Source organism: Bombus terrestris, chromosome 6 (assembly GCF_910591885.1).
Source record: "Bombus terrestris chromosome 6, iyBomTerr1.2, whole genome shotgun sequence".
In the NCBI taxonomy this organism is placed as follows: Eukaryota; Metazoa; Arthropoda; class Insecta; order Hymenoptera; family Apidae; genus Bombus; species Bombus terrestris.
Window position 1 is genome coordinate 2,882,484 of NC_063274.1, and position 22,160 is coordinate 2,904,643.

The 22,160-nt window shown below is 36.4% G+C and overlaps 1 long non-coding RNA gene across 2 annotated transcripts in view; it reads right to left on the reverse strand.

Annotated features, from left to right (window-relative positions):
• Positions 1-21,407, reverse strand: part of LOC125385259 — a 50,485-nt gene extending 29,078 nt beyond the window's left edge. For both annotated transcript variants that reach the window (XR_007224336.1, XR_007224335.1), the window contains exon 1: positions 21,121-21,407. This is a non-coding gene — a long non-coding RNA (uncharacterized LOC125385259). The remainder of the gene's footprint in view (positions 1-21,120) is intronic.
• Between the last annotated feature and the right edge of the window lie 753 nt (positions 21,408-22,160).

A 22,160-nucleotide genomic window follows, 5' to 3' on the forward strand; every position in this document is an offset into this window, starting at 1 on the left:
ATTTTGATAACCTGTTTGCCTCAGAAAAAGTTTATTTCATGACAGATGATACGAATATATAATAAAAATACACGAATGACGTCGTAAACAAAAGAACTTAATATTTGTAATCGGAAATCAATGATACTTTTCTGCTGAGACGCGAAGAGAGAAACACGTGTAAAACGTTTTAGCGAACGTAAACTTGCTTTCAATATTTCATCATCATATAAATTACAAATTTCAAGAATTATTTTATTGGCAATGTCGATGCAAATTTTCTCTTTGCCATAAAAGGAAATCCAGCTTTCCCCGGCAAGCGATAAAGACGGGAGATTCGCTTTAATCGCGAGGACACGATCTTCGTGCATCGTAAAATCTATTCCTTGTACTCGCGAACGTTTCTGAAAGCAGCGAAGAAACATCGTATCGCGGTATCGACAACATTTTTTCGTAAACCTCTCTGATCTATTTGTCCAAGATCTGTTTACGACCTTTACGAATTATCTCCTTGACAGATCAGTAAACTCGACGATCCTTTTATAAAATTGCTACTTGTTTTCTTTCATAAATCGATTAGATATCTGACTTTAAGATAAGAAAAGAAGCAAAGTGTAGATGAAATTGAGAATTACAGGTCAACCGATTATATCAGTAATTCCAAAACAGTGAAATTATGAGAAGGGAGTTTGACAAAGAAGGTAAATGATCGTGCGAGGGAATCCAAATGTCAAGCACTTTACTCGCTTTACATTCGCCGAACAGGCTGTTTTGCCAAGACTCGTCAGTCGAGAATTTTACAAACTCGACGGCGTTATTTTTCGATCAAAAATATAGTATGCTCGCTTTCTTTTCTATTATTCATTCGACTTGCGAATGAACGTTACGCGCGTTAATAGGATCATGCGCTTAATCGCGTTGATCTGACAAATACTAGGTCGATAATAAATAGCTTTCATTAATAAGGTGGTAGCATCGTGAAATACATAGAACACGTAAATAGTTTGCTGGCTGTTCGCGACTGCCGTGATAAATACGATGCGAGGTAATCTCTCGCTCGATTATAATAATCTGCGAATTGATAATGGAAATTGCCGTAAATTCCACGTTACTCCTATTACATATAATTATTTACTATCTTATATCGTACGGTGTTGCTCGGTAGCTATTAGACCTAAATCTATCAATCGACACGAAAGTCTTGCTGTTTTCTTTTTTAAAGGCTAGAATCGTCGAAGTAATTGTATTTCTTCATAAAAGTAATAATTTGTCTGTCTCGTTAATGTACCAGAACGACTCTACCAGCTTTTCGTGTACAGTTCCTTACCGTTCTTTCTAAAATTTATAATTCCAGTTTATAGTATATTTACTCGGAAGGAAATTTAGCGGAAGACTTTCTGCTAACCAGTTGGCTTGGAGTTTAATAGGCGACCACCTGAGCCAAATATTTCCTCCGCACGATATTATCGTAGCATGGTTAAGTTATATCCAAAATAAGTGTACGTTTTAACGGCATCTGATAACGGCAATAAAACACGCGTAACGTAGTTGTTCAAATAAAAAGCTTAAAACACGAGACAGAGTGACAGGTACAACTCACTTTTGGCTCGAGATAATCATCAGGAATAATAAACGTTATTCAAAAGCGAGCGCTTAATCGATTTACACATACGATACTACGATCTGACAAAGATCTTGTACGTTCTTTCCTTTTAATCGGATAATTTTTCCAAATTTCCACGTACTATTTTCTTCCTCAAAAACTTTCATTCTGCCTCGTCACGCTATAGCGATTCTATCTATAATATGAATAATCGTTGCGAAAATTGCTCGAACGCAGATAATTTCGTCAATTTGAACGATGCTGCCTCGATTGGAATTATTTAAGTATTTTAAGATGGTTCGATTGAAAGTTCTCGCGATTAAAGTTGCCCGCTTATTAATTATTGCAATCCGGTAAGTAGTTCAGAGGGTTTTATGAATTCAATGAGGTGAACAGACTTTAGCGGGTCGTTGGAAGTTTAAAATGGCCGCTAAGCGCCTATAGCGCGAGCTTAGGATCGTCGTAATCTCGAATACTAACGCGCCCTTTAAATTCTATCGTTGCCCGCGAACGCGGCCGGATAATTTTTGCCTCGTGGCCCACGCCGTTATAATGACCGTCACAATTTCACGGTTAATTTGCTTTAATGGCGTCAGGAACGAAAATAAACATCGCTGAACTACGTGTTACTTGCTTAATTGCTCTCACGTACGAAACTGCCTTCGTTGCAGACTGTGCTACGAACTACGTATTTGAAATTAGTAATCTTAGCTGTACTATCAAGAAGAAAATAGCTACTCCGTTAATTTTTAAGTTAATAACTTGTTTTCAACTAATATCTCTTATCAGGACAATTTAGACATTGGATCGGAGCTGCCCCCAAAGATTTATCGTAAGTCACGACGTCTTAAGAAAAAGATTTCAAATCTGTAGCAAAGAGCTGATTAAATTAAAAAGAGTAAGAAGAGACAATAAAAATACACGAAGAATGTTTGGTTTTATTAATTTGGCGTTTGCGTGGTGAAAAAGATGTAGCGCAATCTGTGCAGTGGCGTATATCACGTGGCTTGATTATTTCGACCATCTCCTCTTTCTCTAATTTCTAAATTGCGCTAGAATTTGTTCCCTGGAAACTAACGTAACATTTAACAGCAATCACTAGGATGATTAACAAGAAGGATGTAATTCTCTCTGGAAATTGATTTCTGTATGGAATGTAGTTAATCGTTTTTTTAGAATATGACGAGGACGAGATGAAAAGGGAGAGGACGCGATTTACCGCGAAATCCTTCCTACATTGAAATTACAAACACACACCGGTCCAACTTCAATTTCATCTATTGTCACACACGAACAATACCGTCTGCTAAACTGCAGGAGGAAGCAGGGATTGAGATCAAGTGTGCATTCGCTTGTAGATGTGAATTTGTATGCGGTTAGGTGTATCCCGTTGTAGCCTGTAGTCTGATTGCGTTGCATTACGCTGTGTTTATCGCGTATTTTTGTCGTTAAAATATCGTAACATTGTTTTCGTTTGAATATCACAAAAACAACGGTGTAAGATTCCCCTGCGTTCGATCGTCCACGCACTTATTGTTCGGACGCGTTCGCCCGTGTTTCATAAAATTATGCAGCATTATCGTATGCATTTGCGAATAGTTTCGTTTACGTTGTGACTAGATCGATGGAGAAACGATTTTAGTTGAAACGTATTTCTTCCTTTCGTCGGAACAGCTCCATCGCTTTTGGTCATTGAAATTTCTTGTTTAGATCTTTGGATGCATTGGGGAATAAGTAAGATGTTAGTAAAGAAACAATACAACATAGCTAGATGATACATAGTTTACGAACATTCTTAGTACGTATCCTATCGAGCAGCATTTTAAAGAAACGGCCAAAAATTAGCTACCTTTGAATTGTTAGTTGTATAACTATTTACAAAATAAATAAAAATTTTGTAATAATTTAACCGTTTTATCAGAAAATACACTCGGTTCTGGTATTTTATAGTCGTATAGATCACTTTGCCAGAAAGCTTTTCAGGTATTTTGTATCTAAATGCATTTGTCGCGTATTGTTGCAGAAAATGGTCACTCGCGTATTTTTCTATTAAACAGCCTATCTTTACCTAGTTTCGAACAGTTTAATCGGTTGCTGCAATGCTGCCTAATTCTTCCGGCTTTAGGTAGCTCTAAAACCACTACCTACTCGTTTCGAATTTTCAGATACAGCGAAGCACCTTGTTTCTACGTACGCGTTTTCCACTTAGCTTACGGTGACTTTCAGAATTTACGTGTTTCATCGGTTAGAGTTTTACACAGCGGACCAATATTTTTTTTTCATTTTCAATTACGATATTGTGTAATAAACTTTATTTTTATTCGAAGTAGGTGTTTCAAAATACGTAGCTACCTTGCAATGCTATATATATAACTCACAGCAATCAAAGTTAATTAAAAAACTGTAAAGAAGAAAGCTTTATTTCTCTCCAAGTATAAAAATTATAAGTCGCTCGAATTGATCTGCTCATATCACCGAATACGTACTAGATTGTCCGAAAAGTTTCTTTCGTTTTATGATATTTTATAAATAATAGACGCACGACGTTCTTTGTTTTATATTTTTTTGTTTTTTACGTACGATCAATTTTGTTCTGTCGATATAAATACCGCGACATTTCACAGACTTGGCTTAACGTTTGTACGATGGTGCACTGTTGTAAAAATACACGTTTGCGAAAGAAAGACACTTTTCGGACAATCTAATATTAAACGGACAAGAAATCTTTATTTGTCGAACAATGGTGTCCAGGTGGAAAGATTTAACTCTTTCGTTATAAAAGCACGATAAATCTAGTTAAAACGACTAATGCATCCATTTAGTGCTTAGCGTTAGTTTATATCGCTCACTAACTTTCTCTACATACGATCGATACGTGGCGACCGAGAAACAGCTATCTGTTTTAAGCTTTTTATGTTACTACTGAGAGTCACTAAGGTGTGATCCTTTGTAAGTTTATGGGTACTTAAAAAGAGTTGACTGTCCTCGGAGAGCGCGATAAGAAGCCGATCTTCCGGCTAATTAAGTGCATTTTAGGAAGACGGTGCACTCTTCCTCTGTGGAATTGCAAAAACCGTTGCCCTGTAGTAATCTCGCAGTCGTGAGTCCCATTAGCCGCGTAACGAGACCTTTACCCTTCAAAGAAATCTTCTTCAGGAGTTCACTTCGAGGTTATTGACGCGTAAATAAGCCAGCTTCGCTTGCTCTTTAGTTCGAAAGGTAAATGCAAATAGAGGATACGAATGCACGGTCGTGGAAGGTCATGAAAGTGAAACCTGCTAGAACCAGAGAAAAAGAGCGCAAATACAACATAATATTTTGCAAAACTTAACGCGTTTTGTGACGTAACAAATATTAGCGCGGTAATACGTTTCAGTCTATTGCGATTTCCAGAGAAAGCTGTACATTTTCGTGATAGTTAACGCGTTCATTTTTGACAACAATAAAATCCGAGCTTAAACAACATTAGCTAAACTACAGCAAACAAACAAAATACTTTTATGGTTTCGAGTTATTAATAAATTTTCTATTTCAATCTGTTTATTCGAGTTTCGTTAAAAATGTGTTTTTCCTAATCGTGTTATTCTCGCGAGTCTACGATATTATTTCGCGAAATCGTAAACAAGATACACTTTACAGCATTGAGATTTAACAATCTCATAAATGGTCGAACTAGATCGATCGCAGTGTTGGTCTTTAATTCATCTCAGTAACAGATATCTCATAATTTATGTTCTAATCCGATCGAATCGGTTCAACCCTTTTCTCGCGCGATGGAACATCAGCTTTCTCCCCGATGAATCATTTTTCATTGTAGATGCTTTCTTGCTTCACGCTGCCGTCGAAAAGCGCCGTGTCATCGTTTACTTGGTTCCCGCGAAAGCGGTCGATGACATCGCGCTACCATCGAGCTTTCGAACTTTTGCCAACGCACAGCTTTCACCGGTCGCTCTCACTGTCGTTCGACATACAGCGGAAAACGATTCGTGAAAGCGATTAACGAGACGACGAATCCGTGTTCGACTTATTTAGAATTACGACCGAGTGACGACTAGCTGTTAGTGAATGTGGTTACGAGATTACTTCGGTGTCGTTATTTTGTGTGGAGATAGGAAGGTTGTAAAATCTTGAAAGTATTACGCATTGGTAAATATGTACACTCTTGTTCATAGGTATACTGACAGTTTTAGCGATTCGTAACGATAATTTTTTAATTCCATCAAAGTGTATAAATTAGCGATATATCGATAATTCGAAGTAGTACTTTCTATCTTTTTACGGAATCGACGAATTATAAATCTGAATTTTCTCTTAATAAATATACTCGTGATATATTTTACTATATTTACTTTATAAACTGCTATATAATTACCTCCGATTGTAATTATCAGTGCTTCTTATCAGTACATTTATTTCGATTAAGAAAATTGACTATAGAAAGAAATTTGACTGCTAATAGCATTCTATCGCAGGTACAAGTATACCGTGAATTGCATCGTCATCTTTCTTTCATTCTTTTTTAAAAAAATATCTCTCTTTACAATTTTAGAAGCACAGAAAATTTAATTTCAAACTAATTTTTTCATTCCTTTCTGTCGTTTATAAATATGTAATTAATAATAAATGACAAGGTTCAGATCATTGTCGCTTGTACTTTACGAAAGAATAGACATTATACGTACTTGTAAATATTTCTCATCGTCATAACGAATTCTTCTTGAAAATACTTTCTCGTGAAATCCAGTTGATTTAAGTGTCATAAACGGTCTTTGATAAGGCTATGTTAGAAATGTAAAGTTCGAGCAAGGTCTACCCATCAAATAGATAAGCAAGAAATTGTAGGCTTACGAGGTTTGCGTTGCGTCGAGACGGACAGAACGTTTCATCGTCGGACATCCTCGGATGTGTAATTTCCGGAGCTATTTTAATTCAGTTTATTGACCGACGTGGCTCTTTGCATCCGTCCTTGCCTTCCAACTTCCGTATTACAGGGCAATCTGCATCGACCGAAAATAATTTCCTTATCTTTCGCACGAACGGAGTTGAACGTCTTTGAGAGTTTGCGCACTAAGATGAGCTTTTAATAGGAATGGAAAGATAATTTTCTTACGAAAAAGGAAGAGAGAGAGAGAGGGAAACAGAAAGAGCATTACACACAGACAAATTAATATCGTTATGTACGAATGGACGTTCGATTGATACCCAAATTTTATTAATACTGTATATTTGTCTTCAATTTAATAACTTTACGATGTGGTTATTGGAACATATTATCGCTTTAATCCAGAATAAAGGAGTTAATATACTCTCAGCTTCGCGTTATTCGCAACTTATTCCTTATTTATTTCTCATCGAGATCTACTTTCACAGTAATTTGTCTCGTATATTCCGTTTCACTTTATTCTACTGAAAATGCTCGATCTTTCCGACGAACAAAGTCCCCAACAGAGTATCATTACGCAAGCAAAACAACGGAAATCTTTCTTCCAGTAAATCAGCGTGTATTTCCGCTATCGTGCGCGCGGAAACGCGTATAATTCTTAATTTTTTCCGATGAAAAGAAAATAGCGAGACAGAGGGAAAGGAAAGAGAGTCTGGTTGTGGTATAGCAGCGAAAGAATTTTTTCCCGGACAGTGGAGGTCGCTCGCGACCGGAATATAAATCTCGATTTCCTCGGAGCGTCGTCCGGGGGCTTAGAGCACTCAATGCCTTCGATAAATCCGCAGTGTAATCGAGTCTTCGCGTCGAACATCCCGGATTAGCCACTCGTCCGGTATCTACATTGTTCCGTCTCCGGGCGACGTGAAATCCGCAGGAATTTTTGGTCCTCCATCCGGAGTACAGGGAAGGTCAATATTGTCGGAAGAAAATTGGCCACGTGGGTGAGTGCCGCTCTTTCTCGCCACGAGCACGTATTCTACCGGCGGCTTTTGACAACACAGCCCGGCAAACCGTCACGGACACGGCAACCCGTACGTTTCGACGAATCGCGACGTTCCTCGATTGAAAATAAATCTCGCCGACCGGACAGCGTCTTCGATGTCGCACCACTTTCGCCCGCGGGTTTACATCGAATTCCTCTTTCTAACGCAATGACCTCGCTCCTCCGCTTCGGAGCGTCCATTAGAACTTGTGAAATGTGTACTTATTTTTTTCTTTTACGTATCCTTTCTCGGCATAGTCGTCGGCGGGAGATTATTTTTAGAGTTAGTGAGGTGGGAATCAACGGAAATGGCGTTGGTGATATTACAAATCCGATTATTATTCCGATATACTTTAATGTACTTGATAACACACGTTAAACGAATTTGAAAAATGAAATGATTTTATGTGCTTCGCTTGATACGAATTAATTAAACGGTTAATTGTACTTAATTAATTAAGTATTAATTAATTGTACTTAATTAATTGTGCAACTCAATTGTACATGATAATATACGTTAAACGAATTTGAAAAATGAGATGATTTTATTTGTTTCGCGTGATACGAATTAATTAACGAACGATATCTGATCGATGATCGATATGTTAATAACGATCTTCGAAAAATCACCGAGGATAAGGTGGAGTTAGTTAGTGTAAGTATTTTTCTATGATAAATATACAGATGGCTTCGTAAGTCACTGTAAGGGCATAATTTACAATTCCAAAAGTAGTATGAAGAAGAAAAGGACAATTCAATTAGGACACGTTGCGATATCTCCTGGTATGGTTCTTAACGACGTTCCCACACTTCGCAAATTAATTAGAACGTCATCGGAAATCGGTTCGCGGGCTCTTACTCGCGTATTAATTAATTTAGCGTTAATTTAACGTTTAGTTTAATCTGGTAATTTACGCGTGTCCGAGCGACACAAAATCTAATTTAATATTAACGACACTTTGCTAGCCGTGCATTTAATTGCCTCGGAAATGCGCGTCGCTGTTAACGTATAATCGAGGCGCCAGCCGAACCTTCGCCGATCCGCGTATTGTTCGATTTTACCTGTAATTACGCTTCCTGCAGCCTCAGACAGGCATCACCGAACGACGTTAACAACACCGAGTAGTCGGTTTATAAACGCACTATTCTCGACAGAGTCGCGAGAGAGTTACATTTTTCCACTCCTTCATTTACTTATTATTTGCTATACATTCTTTCATTGCTTATGTATTCGTGGGAGAAGATATACGAATGCACAGAATACGTATAATATGCAGAAAATTTTTCAAAGTTCAGTACCTTTTACAATATTTAATAGATAAAAGAGTTTTCTATATAAGTTCCATTTTGTAAATCATATTTACAAAAAGACGAATTTGCATAAATATTCGCAGGTTACATACTGAAATGGTATCTTGATTTCTTCAAGTAATCATGAGTATTTTATTTGTACAAACGAATAACTTTATTCTCATACGGGGGAATATTTTCTACTTTAAACTACTTTTATAAAGTTTCGATTATAAAACGGACTAATGGAAAATTTTGGGATGATCCCTTGTAAGAAAGATTGGAAAACAGGAATAGATGCAAGAAATTGTTGCATTTTTATCCAATATCGTTTATATTCGTCGTTGCAATTCTCTATTGTGATTTTAGAGTTTAGAAGTTTCTTTGAGTTTTGCATTTAATTTGTAGAAAATTTTATTAATGACAATTAAGTTAGAGAATCGTAGAAACAAACACTCTTGTAATCCTTACAAACAGTTTTAACAAATTTTCGTAGCCTCGCTCGTCACGAGTACAAAGTCATGATTGATTAATCGTCGTCGTGATAATTTAAGCTAATTAGCATATTTCATATAAAACCAGGAGTTGTCTCGATAATAATTATATAAGTGAGTGCATATACAATACGTTATTATTTTCAGAGACATTCAAAATAGGGCAACAACAATTGAAACAATATAATTAGCGAACATACGGATAAATAATTTCTTGTAATTAACTGCACAATACGTTATGATATATAATTCCCATGTATATTCAAATGACAATCGGTAGGTTAATTGAAGCATCATGCTCTGTAATTCAGACAGCATGCTTCATACAACGTATTATACATTCATGCGTTCTAGCATAATAGATTGGTAATATATTGATTTATTTTAATAGGACTGTTGTTAATTATCAATATACAATAGAGTTGTTACTTTCTCGTATCAATTTTCCTTCCTCCTACGATCTTTCTATTTTGCCTTTTCATATTTCTATTTAAACTTTCACCTGCATACGCCACTTTTTTGTCATACTCCGTTCTCGTAGATTCAAATTTCACGGCACGCGCTATTAAAGCTTTTTATTCCGCAAAAATCTCGCGGTGGCGCGTAACAACGTATTTTCCCTCGCCCACGCGTCTGGGAACAGTTTCACAGAACCGGGCCCGACTCATCCGGTTTTTAATAAAAAAATCTTCATTCACATATCGCGTTTTCTCCATTTTATTGTTCACCGGAACTTGCCGTTGCATCGCATGCAATTAAACCGTCATCGTTGCTCGACGTCGTCTGAAAGTTTTTTGATTAAAAAAAAGTTTGAAATCGTGCTTTGTCCGTTGGCCCGGCTTTCCCATCGCCCCTTTCTCCATCCACACAGAGTTTCATTCACCTTTTAATAACATTCCCAAATATTTGTCCAATTTCAAGCTAAATCGTCGTTCGTAACGTTTCTCTTCCTTATTTTCTTTCTTTCCTAATTCTGTATTAGGTTGACACATAAGTTTGCGCGGTTTTCATTTCGTATTAAACGCGAGCATTTATATGTAGTATTTATACAATCCCTAGCCATGGAATTCAATTGCCGTGGAAAAATGTCATTTTTCAAACTATTATACTAACAAATAGTTGATAGTAATAAATGGCAAATATTTCTTGGCTATCAAAATTATTATTCGACACGTAGACACAATTAATTTATTACCATACAATATCATATACTTTCATTGAAGGAATTCTTCCAGTAAGAAACGCAGAAACTATAGGAACATTGGAGGTAATTTGTAAATAATGTTGCAAGATAGGTAATTGATTAAGTCACCAAATAATCACGAAAAATAGTGAATTGTCTATACTTCTGAAAGTTACACAAACCCATGGATCAATAATATGTGATATCATATTAGATTGATTAATAAGTTCATTCATGCTCTTTTTAAAAGAACACGTTGCGAGTATTATTACTTTCATATAAAATCTATCTAACCAAGCAGTAACTTGCTTATTCCATTCTTTCATAAATATATACTTTTCGCCAACAAATTCAAGTACATGTCTTCTTGCTCTCTCCGAACAATTTTTTTAACATTCGTCGAAATGCACGAGAGCTTATTACTCGATCCAAACTTTGTAGCTCACATTTTGTTGTTTTTTTCTCTCCTTGGCATACATTTGAAAAATTAAAATTACAATATTACAAGTCTTCGTGAATTCCATCGGCCAGTGAACAATATTGGCAAAACGAGGGAAAATTATTTACGATTTAAAACGACGGTCCCAGAGTAACGGCACGTTTGCATAGCACTGTGCACGTACACACATGCGGGCTGGCCTCGTATAAGCATATGATTGTAGATCACTGACCCCTCGAAAAAGCAGGTGGAGAGAGCTGAGAAATCGCATTATTGTCCGCATCCCGGTCTACTATGATACGCAAAAAACTCTCACATCGTTTCTGCCGGCATGCCCTGACGATTCTAATTGCGATAATTACTTATTAGACAGATAGAACGACGCGACAAGAATATTTGTTTCATTAACAGGTCTCAGGTCAGTTTTCTAAAAACTGTATCTTTGGTTTTTGTTTCAATAGATGGTTATTATTGATCATCTGTTTGTGCAGAATGGATGTTTCACTCTTGTAAATTTATGTATCTATATATTCATTTGTCCGAAAAGTTGCTTTCGTTTTATGAGGAAATAATAGACGCACGACGTTCTTTGTTTTATATTATTTTGTCGAATTACGTACGATCCATTTTGTTCTGTTGAAATAAACACCGCGATAATTCACATAATTGGTTTCACGTTTGTATAAAGGTGCACTGTTGTAAAAAACACGTTTGCGAAAGAAAGACATTTTTCGGACAACCTAATATAAATTTAATACCATTTTATCGTATCATATACGTTTAAGCGTCAATAACGACGATATGACATTTTCATGTCTACTAAATCGTTTTCAATCGCACGTAGAAGTATTTAATACGCTGTCCATATCGTTGTCAAATTAGTCGACCATTAATATAGAACCACTATCATAATTTCAATCACTGACGTCAGTATTTTGATGTATTTAATGTTGATTAGCTGTCTATTCGTTCTACATGGGAACGAAGCAACGTGCTCTAATACCGTACGTACCATATGTGTTTCCAATGTAAACTCACGCAACAAACCAGTTTTGATATCTTTGCCGCAATTCAATATTGATTCCCAGTCTTCTCAATTCATGAAAATTGATAAATATTTGTTTTTCATATCGCGGAAGTTATTAACTCGAATTTTGCGACGATTTAAATAATGGATATTTACATCATTTATCGCGGCGTAATCATCGCAATATGTTAGCGAAGTTGACGAGTAAATAAAGGGGACATTCGTAACCAAGAATTAAGTTTTATCGCATTTTATCGGCTCATGAGTTGTTTCAATTCTCGTGTTTTCCGTGTTCAGTTAATTTTTACATACATTTTATATTACTTCCTTTTTCCCTAACACATTCTGTACTTGTTAACCAGACAAAACAAGAAATTACGCGCCTCGTTATTACCGAACATTCGCGCAGCTATCCGTTATCAAGTATTTCCAGAAAATTCCATACGAAGGCGAAATACGCAGAGCTCGGCAGTTCTTTAACAGGAAAACGATAGGAACATAAAGGGGTTAACGGGATACCATTCGAATTAATGAACGCCGCCCATGAAATTACGCCCATGTCGATAGAAAGGATTGTTTAATCGATGCGCTCACTTCTTTCCATAACACTGATAATCTTCGTATGTGTTCTCGTTGCACAGTACTCGTTCGAGCCGTATCATCCACACAACGATAGAGAATGGAAAATGGAAAGAAAAATATTGAACGAATAATAAAATAGATGCAGCAGTGCGTAACGTTAGCGGCATCGAATTGCCAGGTGCAATTGACGTTCGAATATGCGATCGTTATTTTGTCAAGTCGTGCCGCATCAGTTCACTGGATCGTCGTAATAAATATCACAGGGGCGAATCGACGAAATTTTGTTCTTCTTGGAACAAATAAGCCGGCGATGAACCGTGGCCCGTTGCGAATGAAAATTTGCATTTCATTTCGCGCGTAAATATTTACCTTCTAGTCGGCCTACGAATCTCTGGTGCTCGAACAGCGACAAAACAGAAGCGGCAAGACACGACGCGGTAAATAATATTTCGGTTGAATTGGATTTTAAAAGCGTCCCTCTAACCAGTTTATGGGAGGCCCGATGATTACGAGCTGTCTGTCGTTCCGCGATCATGATTGACATCGATGAAAACGTTGAAATACGCGACGAGTATGTGGGAAATGAAAAAAAGAAAGAAAGAGAGGGGGAGAGAAGCGAACGAACGAATGGGAGCGAGGATTTTTGTCGCTGGAAAAGCCGCGACCATACGACCACTTGATGTTCTCGTCAGTGGCGCGCACCTGTCTTTGATTCCTTTTACCTATATTTCAATACCATCTATTGGCTAAAGGGACACCCTTGTGTCAAGAACGTGAAAATCTATAGAAAAATACGCGCAGATACGACGTATCGAAATGCAACCGAACGCATCACCTAATTACGCCGATCCATGTGGATCGTGGTTCGCGGATCCGAAGCTTGCTAACGAGTATCCGGCAATCGTCAGGACGCTAATTAATCCCGTACGATTCGCGATGACTCTCACCCTTATTTATTTATGCGATCGTATTTTGCTGCAACACGTTTGAAGAATATATGTTTGCGTGCATAAGTTTATCGATATTTTTTAAACAGGGAAAATTAAAGTTATTACATTTGATTAAGCAAGATTGTATAAAATCGATAAAGATTTTGGAAAACAGACTGGGAAGGAGATATTTATGTATAATGTTTATCAGCGCGATAATTAATCTTACACGATTCGCAATTATTCCTAGACTTATTAATTATTATGACCGCGTTTTTTAGGAACACGTTTGCGTAATTGAAGAATATCATAACTCTGCGAGTGTATCTGTAATTATATCATGGAAGAATCGTGTTTAATTAAATCACGAAGTCGCGCAATCTTGATAGAGATTGTTCAATTTTAAATTGTTATTTTTTAAATTGGGGAGGATGGAATTACTAGAGTTTGTTGAAGATGTCGGTGTAATGGAAGTTTATATGAAATCGATGGAGATTTTTAAAAAATTGACTGGGAAAAAATATTTATGTACGGGCGTGCTCATGGTTCTTCGATATATGGAGAGAGATCCGTATTTTATTTGTTTTAAATCCAAATTCCTATAAATCGGTCCGGTTGCCAATTGTAACTGTTATAAAAATAAAAACAAACGTGTTTGCTTTGTACAAAACACGTAGTATAAAGCTTTGCAAGAGATCGAGAGGAATTTGAAAATGTTTCGTTACTCGCTTTTACCTGTTCTTTGTGTTGTTTTGTGAATCCTGTTGAAGCTTGAAACTGTTGGTATCGTATACACTTTTGAGATATTAAATTAATAAAAGATAGTAGAATATCAAGAAATATATATTGTAACATTTGTATCTGTGTCTATCATCTCGGTATAATGAGTACCATAAAATATCTAGTTCCGATTTGTCACATAGTTAAGGCCAAAATACGACATTTTTTGACAAATCTTACATTGTTAAATAAATTGATGTTCTTCGACCAATTTAGAAATATACCTCTCGTGTGTGATGCGACTGGTAGTTTCAAAGAACCTTATGGTGAAAGGAGCTAAGTGCATCTTTCGATACAGCACTTCTACAATGGCGTAGTTTATCGTCGGCAAAACCATCTAGAATATCATTTTTGTGAAACTTGAAAACTCACAGAAACACAGAAGATCGCGTTCTTTTTCGTTACATTACGAAATTACATACCTCGGCTATGAATTAAATATCATTTCTTACATATTTCGTCCATTATCGTCCATTTATCTTTACTTAAAGTAATTACCTTACACTTGCAAGCAAATCTTGATGGCATTAATGCGCGTTAAATGTAGTATGTACGTACCACGTACAATACAATAGATTATACGCTATGAAACAGTAAAAGTGGTTATAGGTATAGATAACGAGGCCATACACGATATATTAGAAATCTTGCACCGAAAGTACTTCAATAGAACAATTAGTTATAGAAGAAAATTCCCTTGCTTTCTTTACAGACCGAAACAAATTGAAAGACTCAGTTTCTATGAGAAATACATCGCACGCGTTGTTTAAATAGAATTTTATGCGCGAATTAGACATAAGATTGGATAGTGAAAAGCATAACAAAAAGATCATCGATCTTGTTCGCTGAATGTTATAGTCTTATATTTTCACATGCCGAAATAGGCTTTTCAAGTCATATTCTAGGATTTTTCCTATTTACATACTCGTCACTAATACATATTTATTATAGAATGCATTCGGACGACGTTGTGGAAATATCTAACAAAAATGTTAATCTTACTATTTCCAACGTTAAAACGAACACATTGTGACTAAGCAAACAAGCTGTGCAACCTTTCGATTTCTAACACATCCAATGGTAAATGTGTTTAAACAGGTATAAATACGTGACGATATTTTCTCGAACGTACAATTTCCAAGAATGCAACTCGAAATCTTTTCCATCGTGGCGCATCTTCTTTCGCGGAACAGGTTTCGGACGGTGAAAGTTGACCTCTGGAGAACTTTCTACGTACGCCTCGGATGCAGTTTCGAGAGATCGTGACGCGAAGGGAGCCTCGTCGTCGATCATCTTTCATTAAAATAGACAACACTCTCTCGATTTCCGCTCGCGATACCAAAGCTTCGTCGAAGAGAGTTCCAACAAAACGTTTCCATTTAAATCCCACGAAACTCGCTCGTCGTATCTTGTGGTTAGAAAAAGAGACTGTCGTCACGCGAACAGCGCATGCATTTCCAATGGTACCTGGGAACCATGGTACTTGAATGGATCACGCTAACTAAATACAACTTAATGGCTGTAGACCGAGTGGTATACCATGTTCTGGGCGATTTTAACGAGTCATCAACCTTTTGGATACTCTTCTCTTCAGCCTTGAAGAACCGTTATTCTTGTCGCATTTCGAATCCGGCCTGTGTACTAAGTACTCTCATCTCATCCTTAAACGTCTACTCTACTCGTGAGGCTTTCTAATCTCAAGCGGCATTTGCCTTATTATGTGTTACATACGCGCCACAATACGTACAGTAAGTATATTTATATACGTAAGATTCGTAATTCTAATTAAATAATTCATTTAATGCTTGGATGAACATTCAAGCAAAAGTTCATTGGTATTTAATTTACTGACGTAAAAGAAAATTTCAATCATTTTTGTACTAAAACAGGATTTTGAGACTTTCTAAATAACGACGCATATTTTTATTACGATGTTTTTAAACTGCGCAATAATACGAATTCAGTGGCCTGATAACGCGTATTATACTAATTTTCTGATATCGCGATAATACAATTAACATAGGTAGGCACCGCAATAACATCATGTACATCGTAATGTGTGTCTAAATTAGTTTCTAAATTACAGTTTCTAAATCCACAACTTCGTTCCCGATGCATAAAATTAATGACTCGTAAACAAATAAATTTCCAACACCGTGTAATTATAGTACTTGCATACATAACAGTAATTAAAGTGAATATTCAAATTATATTCTACATTCCATCGGAATCGGTACAAGTATTATGGCGATCAATTCGCGAGCCATTCTACAAAAATTACGAAATAATTTAATATTCAACTATAATTGTTATAACATCGGTCGTGCACGAATTTTATCCTAAATATTTAACGGCAGATATATAATAAGTGGATGATAAATAAAGCAAATGATACAGACTGTCATTTGAACTAATCGATTTAACATAGCATTCAAAGGATTTTTGATACAACGACTTACGTGCTGAAGATTACACGACGAACTATCAAAGTGTGCAGTCAAGCAGGAAATTATTTCGCAATGTTCGATACTGAAACGTTCAAAAGCCTTTCGTCGTACAAACTAGATCGATGATGAAAAAGGACGAAAAAGCGTTGTATCATAACGCGATGAAATCGCTGAAAAGCAACGAGGAGAGTCGCTGTTGCTAATCGAAATCTAATGCTTTTGATTGACGAAACTCGTTCGAACGATATCACACGGCTAGTGCAATTAACGTATAACGTATAAGGACCATTAAATTAACGAAACAACAAACAGTATCGTCGACTAATAAAACACTATCTGATTTTACTTTGTTACGAATTTAACCGATCGATTTCTTTCCTTTTTTAAACATGATAATTTGGTGCTATAATAAGATATTCTGTATTAATATGGATGTTTTTAATCTTCTCTTTTTAATATCACGCATTTGAATTCACTTTTTCCACAGGAAGATATTTTACACGTTTGATATCTATAATGTATTAGTAATTATTATTTCATTCATAGATCGACAATTTCAACAAAGCTGTCTGTCTATATGTACATAATATCCTTAAAATTGACTGATAATGATAATGTGTCAGGCTAAAATTAACCTACTTCGAGAAGAACTGTTTTTTGTGCCACTTTGATTTTCTTAAATCAGAAACTTCCAGAGCAAAGGTGGAACGACTTTCGTAATCTGGGTTTAAACCGATTCGAGGTCGAGGAGGAGTTCAATAAACTCATACAGACTATGGCTATATCCAAATTTTAAATCGAACGATAAAAAGTTGATTCCATCACTACGAAGAAACGATTTACATTTAATAGCCTCATTAATACATTTATAGACTTGCCATCTAAAATCTTAATGTTATAATTCGAAATCGTTGGTTGTAAATCTTTAATTCTTTATTTGAAATTTTAAATGTTAAATTAAGAAATCTTTTATTCAACCGTACTAATCGCGGCGCAATCGAAAAAAATCACAGAATTTAAATATGTATAACTGAAACCAACACGCATGAACGTATCGTACAATTCAAGTTCCAAGTTCATTTTGGGGGCAACGAATTGGCTCGAACGCGGTCGCTGTTTCAGCCATAGTGAACCGACTGAAAAGATATGATCTCGCGGGCAGATTCATTAATCACTCGAGCGGCCAAGTAAAAAATCGTGCACGTATCTCTGATGCTTGGTGGAATTATCACGTCCGTTAAGCTTGGCTTATTTCCACGCGCGTTTTTCACGGGAAATATAGCAAGAAGAATCGTTGCCAGAGCAGAGACCTATTCAAGTAGCTTTTGTTGTCTGCCTAGACGTGATCATGTTCACAACGGTACCGAGTACGTTCACACAGGTTTCTGGGATGCATCGAAACGAACAGGACGACAAAAGATACTAAACGATCCTGTTTGTTATTCGTTGTGTTCTTCGTTCCAGTTTCCTTTTTTTTTTTTTTTTTTCATCTATCGGGATAATTTTTTCGGTTCATAAAAATTCGTTTCCAAAGTAAATAACACGTTGAGAAGAAAAAAATGATAACAACTTTATTTTAAAACCAGCTACGAAAAAGAGGGATTCGAGGCGGACAGGGCCGATTGTCGTTCGTGATATTACGAATTCCGCTATTTCTCGTGATTATTTCGACTTTGTAATAACGCGGGACGCAACAAAAAGCTCATTACGCGATTCCACGGACCGGGAGTCGAGAAAGGAATTCGGGAAAAGATTTTAATTTCGCAGCCCGAATCGTTCGTTTATTCCGTCCGTGCAATATGGGAGTTCTGTTTTCAAACGTCCATCGCGTGATTAGTCCGTTCGTATGAAAAACAATGGGAACGCAACGAATTTCAAGCGTGATTATCATTCGTTTCTTTATTGTTCGCGGGGCGAGAATGTTGATATTCATTTCATATATCGTCAGGGCATAATAGAATTTTCAGTTTATTTTTAATGCGACCTGAAGCTTTATCATTCGATTAATTTGGATTCTAAATTACAATTTAGAAATTTTTCACATTTATATGTAAAATAGTTTTCCCTTTTTTAAAAACGATAAATTTAATCCTTAAAAGTTATCATGGATGCAATTTCCGCCCCATTTTGTTGTCATACTATTGTTTCGTTATAATACTACCGACATACATCCATCGGAAACTATATATTTTCCATAGAAAATCGAATATCGGGTAACAATAGAACATTTAATTGTGCTTGCTTGATTTTATTGATATCTAGAATAAACATGATGGATTAAACGCGATTGTCGTTGACTATATCTTTTAAGAGTTAAATATTCGTATATGTATAATACACATACTTGTATAATTACCAAATTGCTAAAATTCAAACTAAAAGTATCTTTGAATACATTGATTACGGTTCATAACAAATAATTCAGATTCGTCGAAATAAATTAATAACTATACCGTAGATAACAACGTGTCAAAAATTCAAGATTAAAATTCAGGCAAAGGCATGAATACAAGAAGAAGAAAGACAAAGTTCCAGAGGCTACGATGTTACAAGTGACCTGACCCACAATAGGGAATGCCATAAAAAGTGGAGAAAGTTGGTCAAGAGTATCAGTACAGAATGAACCATTCTACCATTCACGCAGATTTTGCTTTGAATTTTCCAAAATTGCAACACACATTATGCGCCCGAGCAAATCGACCAACATTGTACAATTACATGTTCCAGCAAGGTGATTCAATGGTTTGAGCCGGTGCGGTGTCACTAGTCACGGTAATCGTGAGTAAATGCGAATTAATCTAGACAGGAAATGAATCAACCGTCGATCGCGGTTGAGTTACGGAGAAACGCATGTTCTTGGCGCCGAAAGGTTCAGGATCTCTTGACCGAGTCGGAAGTAGCCGATTGTTTGGGGTAGGAATGCCAAACGGTACTCCGAACTTTCTGTAGGAATTTCAAACGTGTTCGGTACACGTCCAATTCCCTCTGACATCCGGTACACGGAGTTCAGCCATCGACGTTATCGATAACGGATGAGAAGCTTGGCCCACACCGCAAACTCCATTACTATGGTTAGCCTCCCTAAAATTAACTGGCGAAATTAGCGATCCAAATAGATCCGCATTCCCGCGGGGCACCGCACAAATTTCAAAGCTCGCGCGCTCTCTCAAGAATTACAATGGATCGATATGATCCTTTGGTCATTTCCATAAGAGCTGTTCTGCCCCGATCTGCCATTCTAATTTTCACCTATTCATTAACGAGATTGTCAAAGATCATGTACTGTTCCGAATGTTGAGTCTCGCAAAATTAATAGCCCTCTTTCGATACTAATTAAATATAATAAATTTGACGGACAAAGAAATCTTATATAAGTTTGTTATTGAATAAAAGGAAGGAAAATTGAAAATGAAAGAATGGAAAATAAAGGAAATATTTGTCATAATTAGAATAGTGGATGCTTATGCATTTACGAAAAATGGATAAACGCAAAAATACACAGTATGCTCAGGATATGCCAAAATACACGAAATATCTGAAATGTAGTACTCATAATAATATTTAATAGATGAAACGTTTATATATTTAGGTTGCTGAATTGGTCATTTATTTATTATTTAGATAATATTATCCTTAATTATCATATATCATTATTTTCTTTATCTCAATTGTGTTTATAAAAGTTTGAGTTTGTATAAACATCAGCAGTCTGCCTACAACAATATATATCTATATCAAGGATTTTCTATTATTTAAGAATTTCGACTTTAAACCATCAATCATATTTAGCTTGCGTCCCATTGGCATCCTATTCTTGAAGTTCAAGTTCATCTAACACGATTTCCCTAAGATCGAGTAGTATACGGTTATTTATATCTCGCGTTATCCTTCCACAGATGATTCCAATCTCAAAAACATACCTGTACTATCCAATTAATTTCCATAAATATTCGATCGCTTAGCCCGTTGAATGAAAGTGGCAGGCAATTCGAAATATGACTTTCAGAACTGTGTTAATCCCAAATATAATATTAATATTGCACAGACGTATTATTTTCAACACCGTGAATATTAAAATTGTTATTATTGACGATAAAAATATCGCCATCTCGCATTGGAAATTACTTCAATGACAATTCTGCTTGACCTGTATTTAACAGGTCAATCGTACCCTTTCTAGGGTCATATCGAAACTGTGAAAGAGAAATTTATAATCCCGGTAACTTGTGATTCGGTTTACTAATATCGCTAGTTTCTAAATCGTTACACAGGAAAGCGTCTATCAGCCATAAACTTCTCCGAGAAGCATCATTTGCAAATTCAGTCTGGAATTGTTTTGCCCCGAAGGCCTCGAAACATTCTCACCAAGGAGCAAATCTCGACTATAACCGCGTTGCAATCGTGACGAATCAGTTCCTCGAGTCGTTTCTCGGGATAACGTACCTCATGTTGGAAATTCTAGTAATCAAGGAGTCGTCCATATTGCTCAGAGCGTTGCGTTTAACGAGCAGCTTCTTCAATATTCGTAGAAGTCGTCGTTGAAGTTGTTGCGTATAGGCAAACAAGAACTAACTGATCGATCAAGCAGTATACGATAAAACTGGTAAATTTTCGACGAAATGTATCGAGCAAGCAAAAGTATGTCAACGGCACGCGTATCATTGACACCTTTGAATATCGCGCAGCACGACCGAGCCTGGCACTGTCTGCCGCAGACGCTTAGCATTTGTCAACATGTTGACAACGTCGACTTTAGACGATGACAAAGTCCATAAGCCTGTTGCAAAAGTGCGATGAACGCGTTTGCCGCAACAGAGAAAGCAATATTTTGATAACATTTGACGCGATTGCTGAGTAAGATACAGAAGAACTGTTTCTTCTATGAATTAGATTTGTCGCGAATACGAGTAGCTCTTTCGTGTTGTTCTTACGAATTTTAATACTATCTTTAGAAGTATTTCTTAAACGTAGTATCTTCGGTATAGTAGTTCGTGATAATCAGATACGAAGAAATCTATAGATATTATAATTAGAAAGTCAAACTGTGTATTTGATTCCTTCGTTCAGAAGCAAAATTTCTTCTCTTTCGAAAGTGAAATTTCAGTTACAGAGAATTGTATTGACCTTGCCACGCTCGATTGTGCTTCTAAAGTTGTTCGTTCACTAAATAACAGATATATTTCTTTTCGATAAAACTGTTCTCAAATTTTACTGTATCGTATCTTCTTTATAAGATCATGCGACGAGAAAATCGTCAAAAGACGTGTTTCTATTTCTGACAATTGCTGGAAAACAATTTTTTTCACATTCTGAAAACAATCGAGTTTTGGAAAGGTTGAAATTATCCAAAAGCAAACATAAGACTGTTCTATCTTGAGCGTTTCGCGTCTCACACCATCAAGAAACGTATTATCAAGAAAATACCGATTGCCAGAAAGGAGAGGTAACTCGTAATGTAACTCAGGGGTGTAGTCTATCTCGCG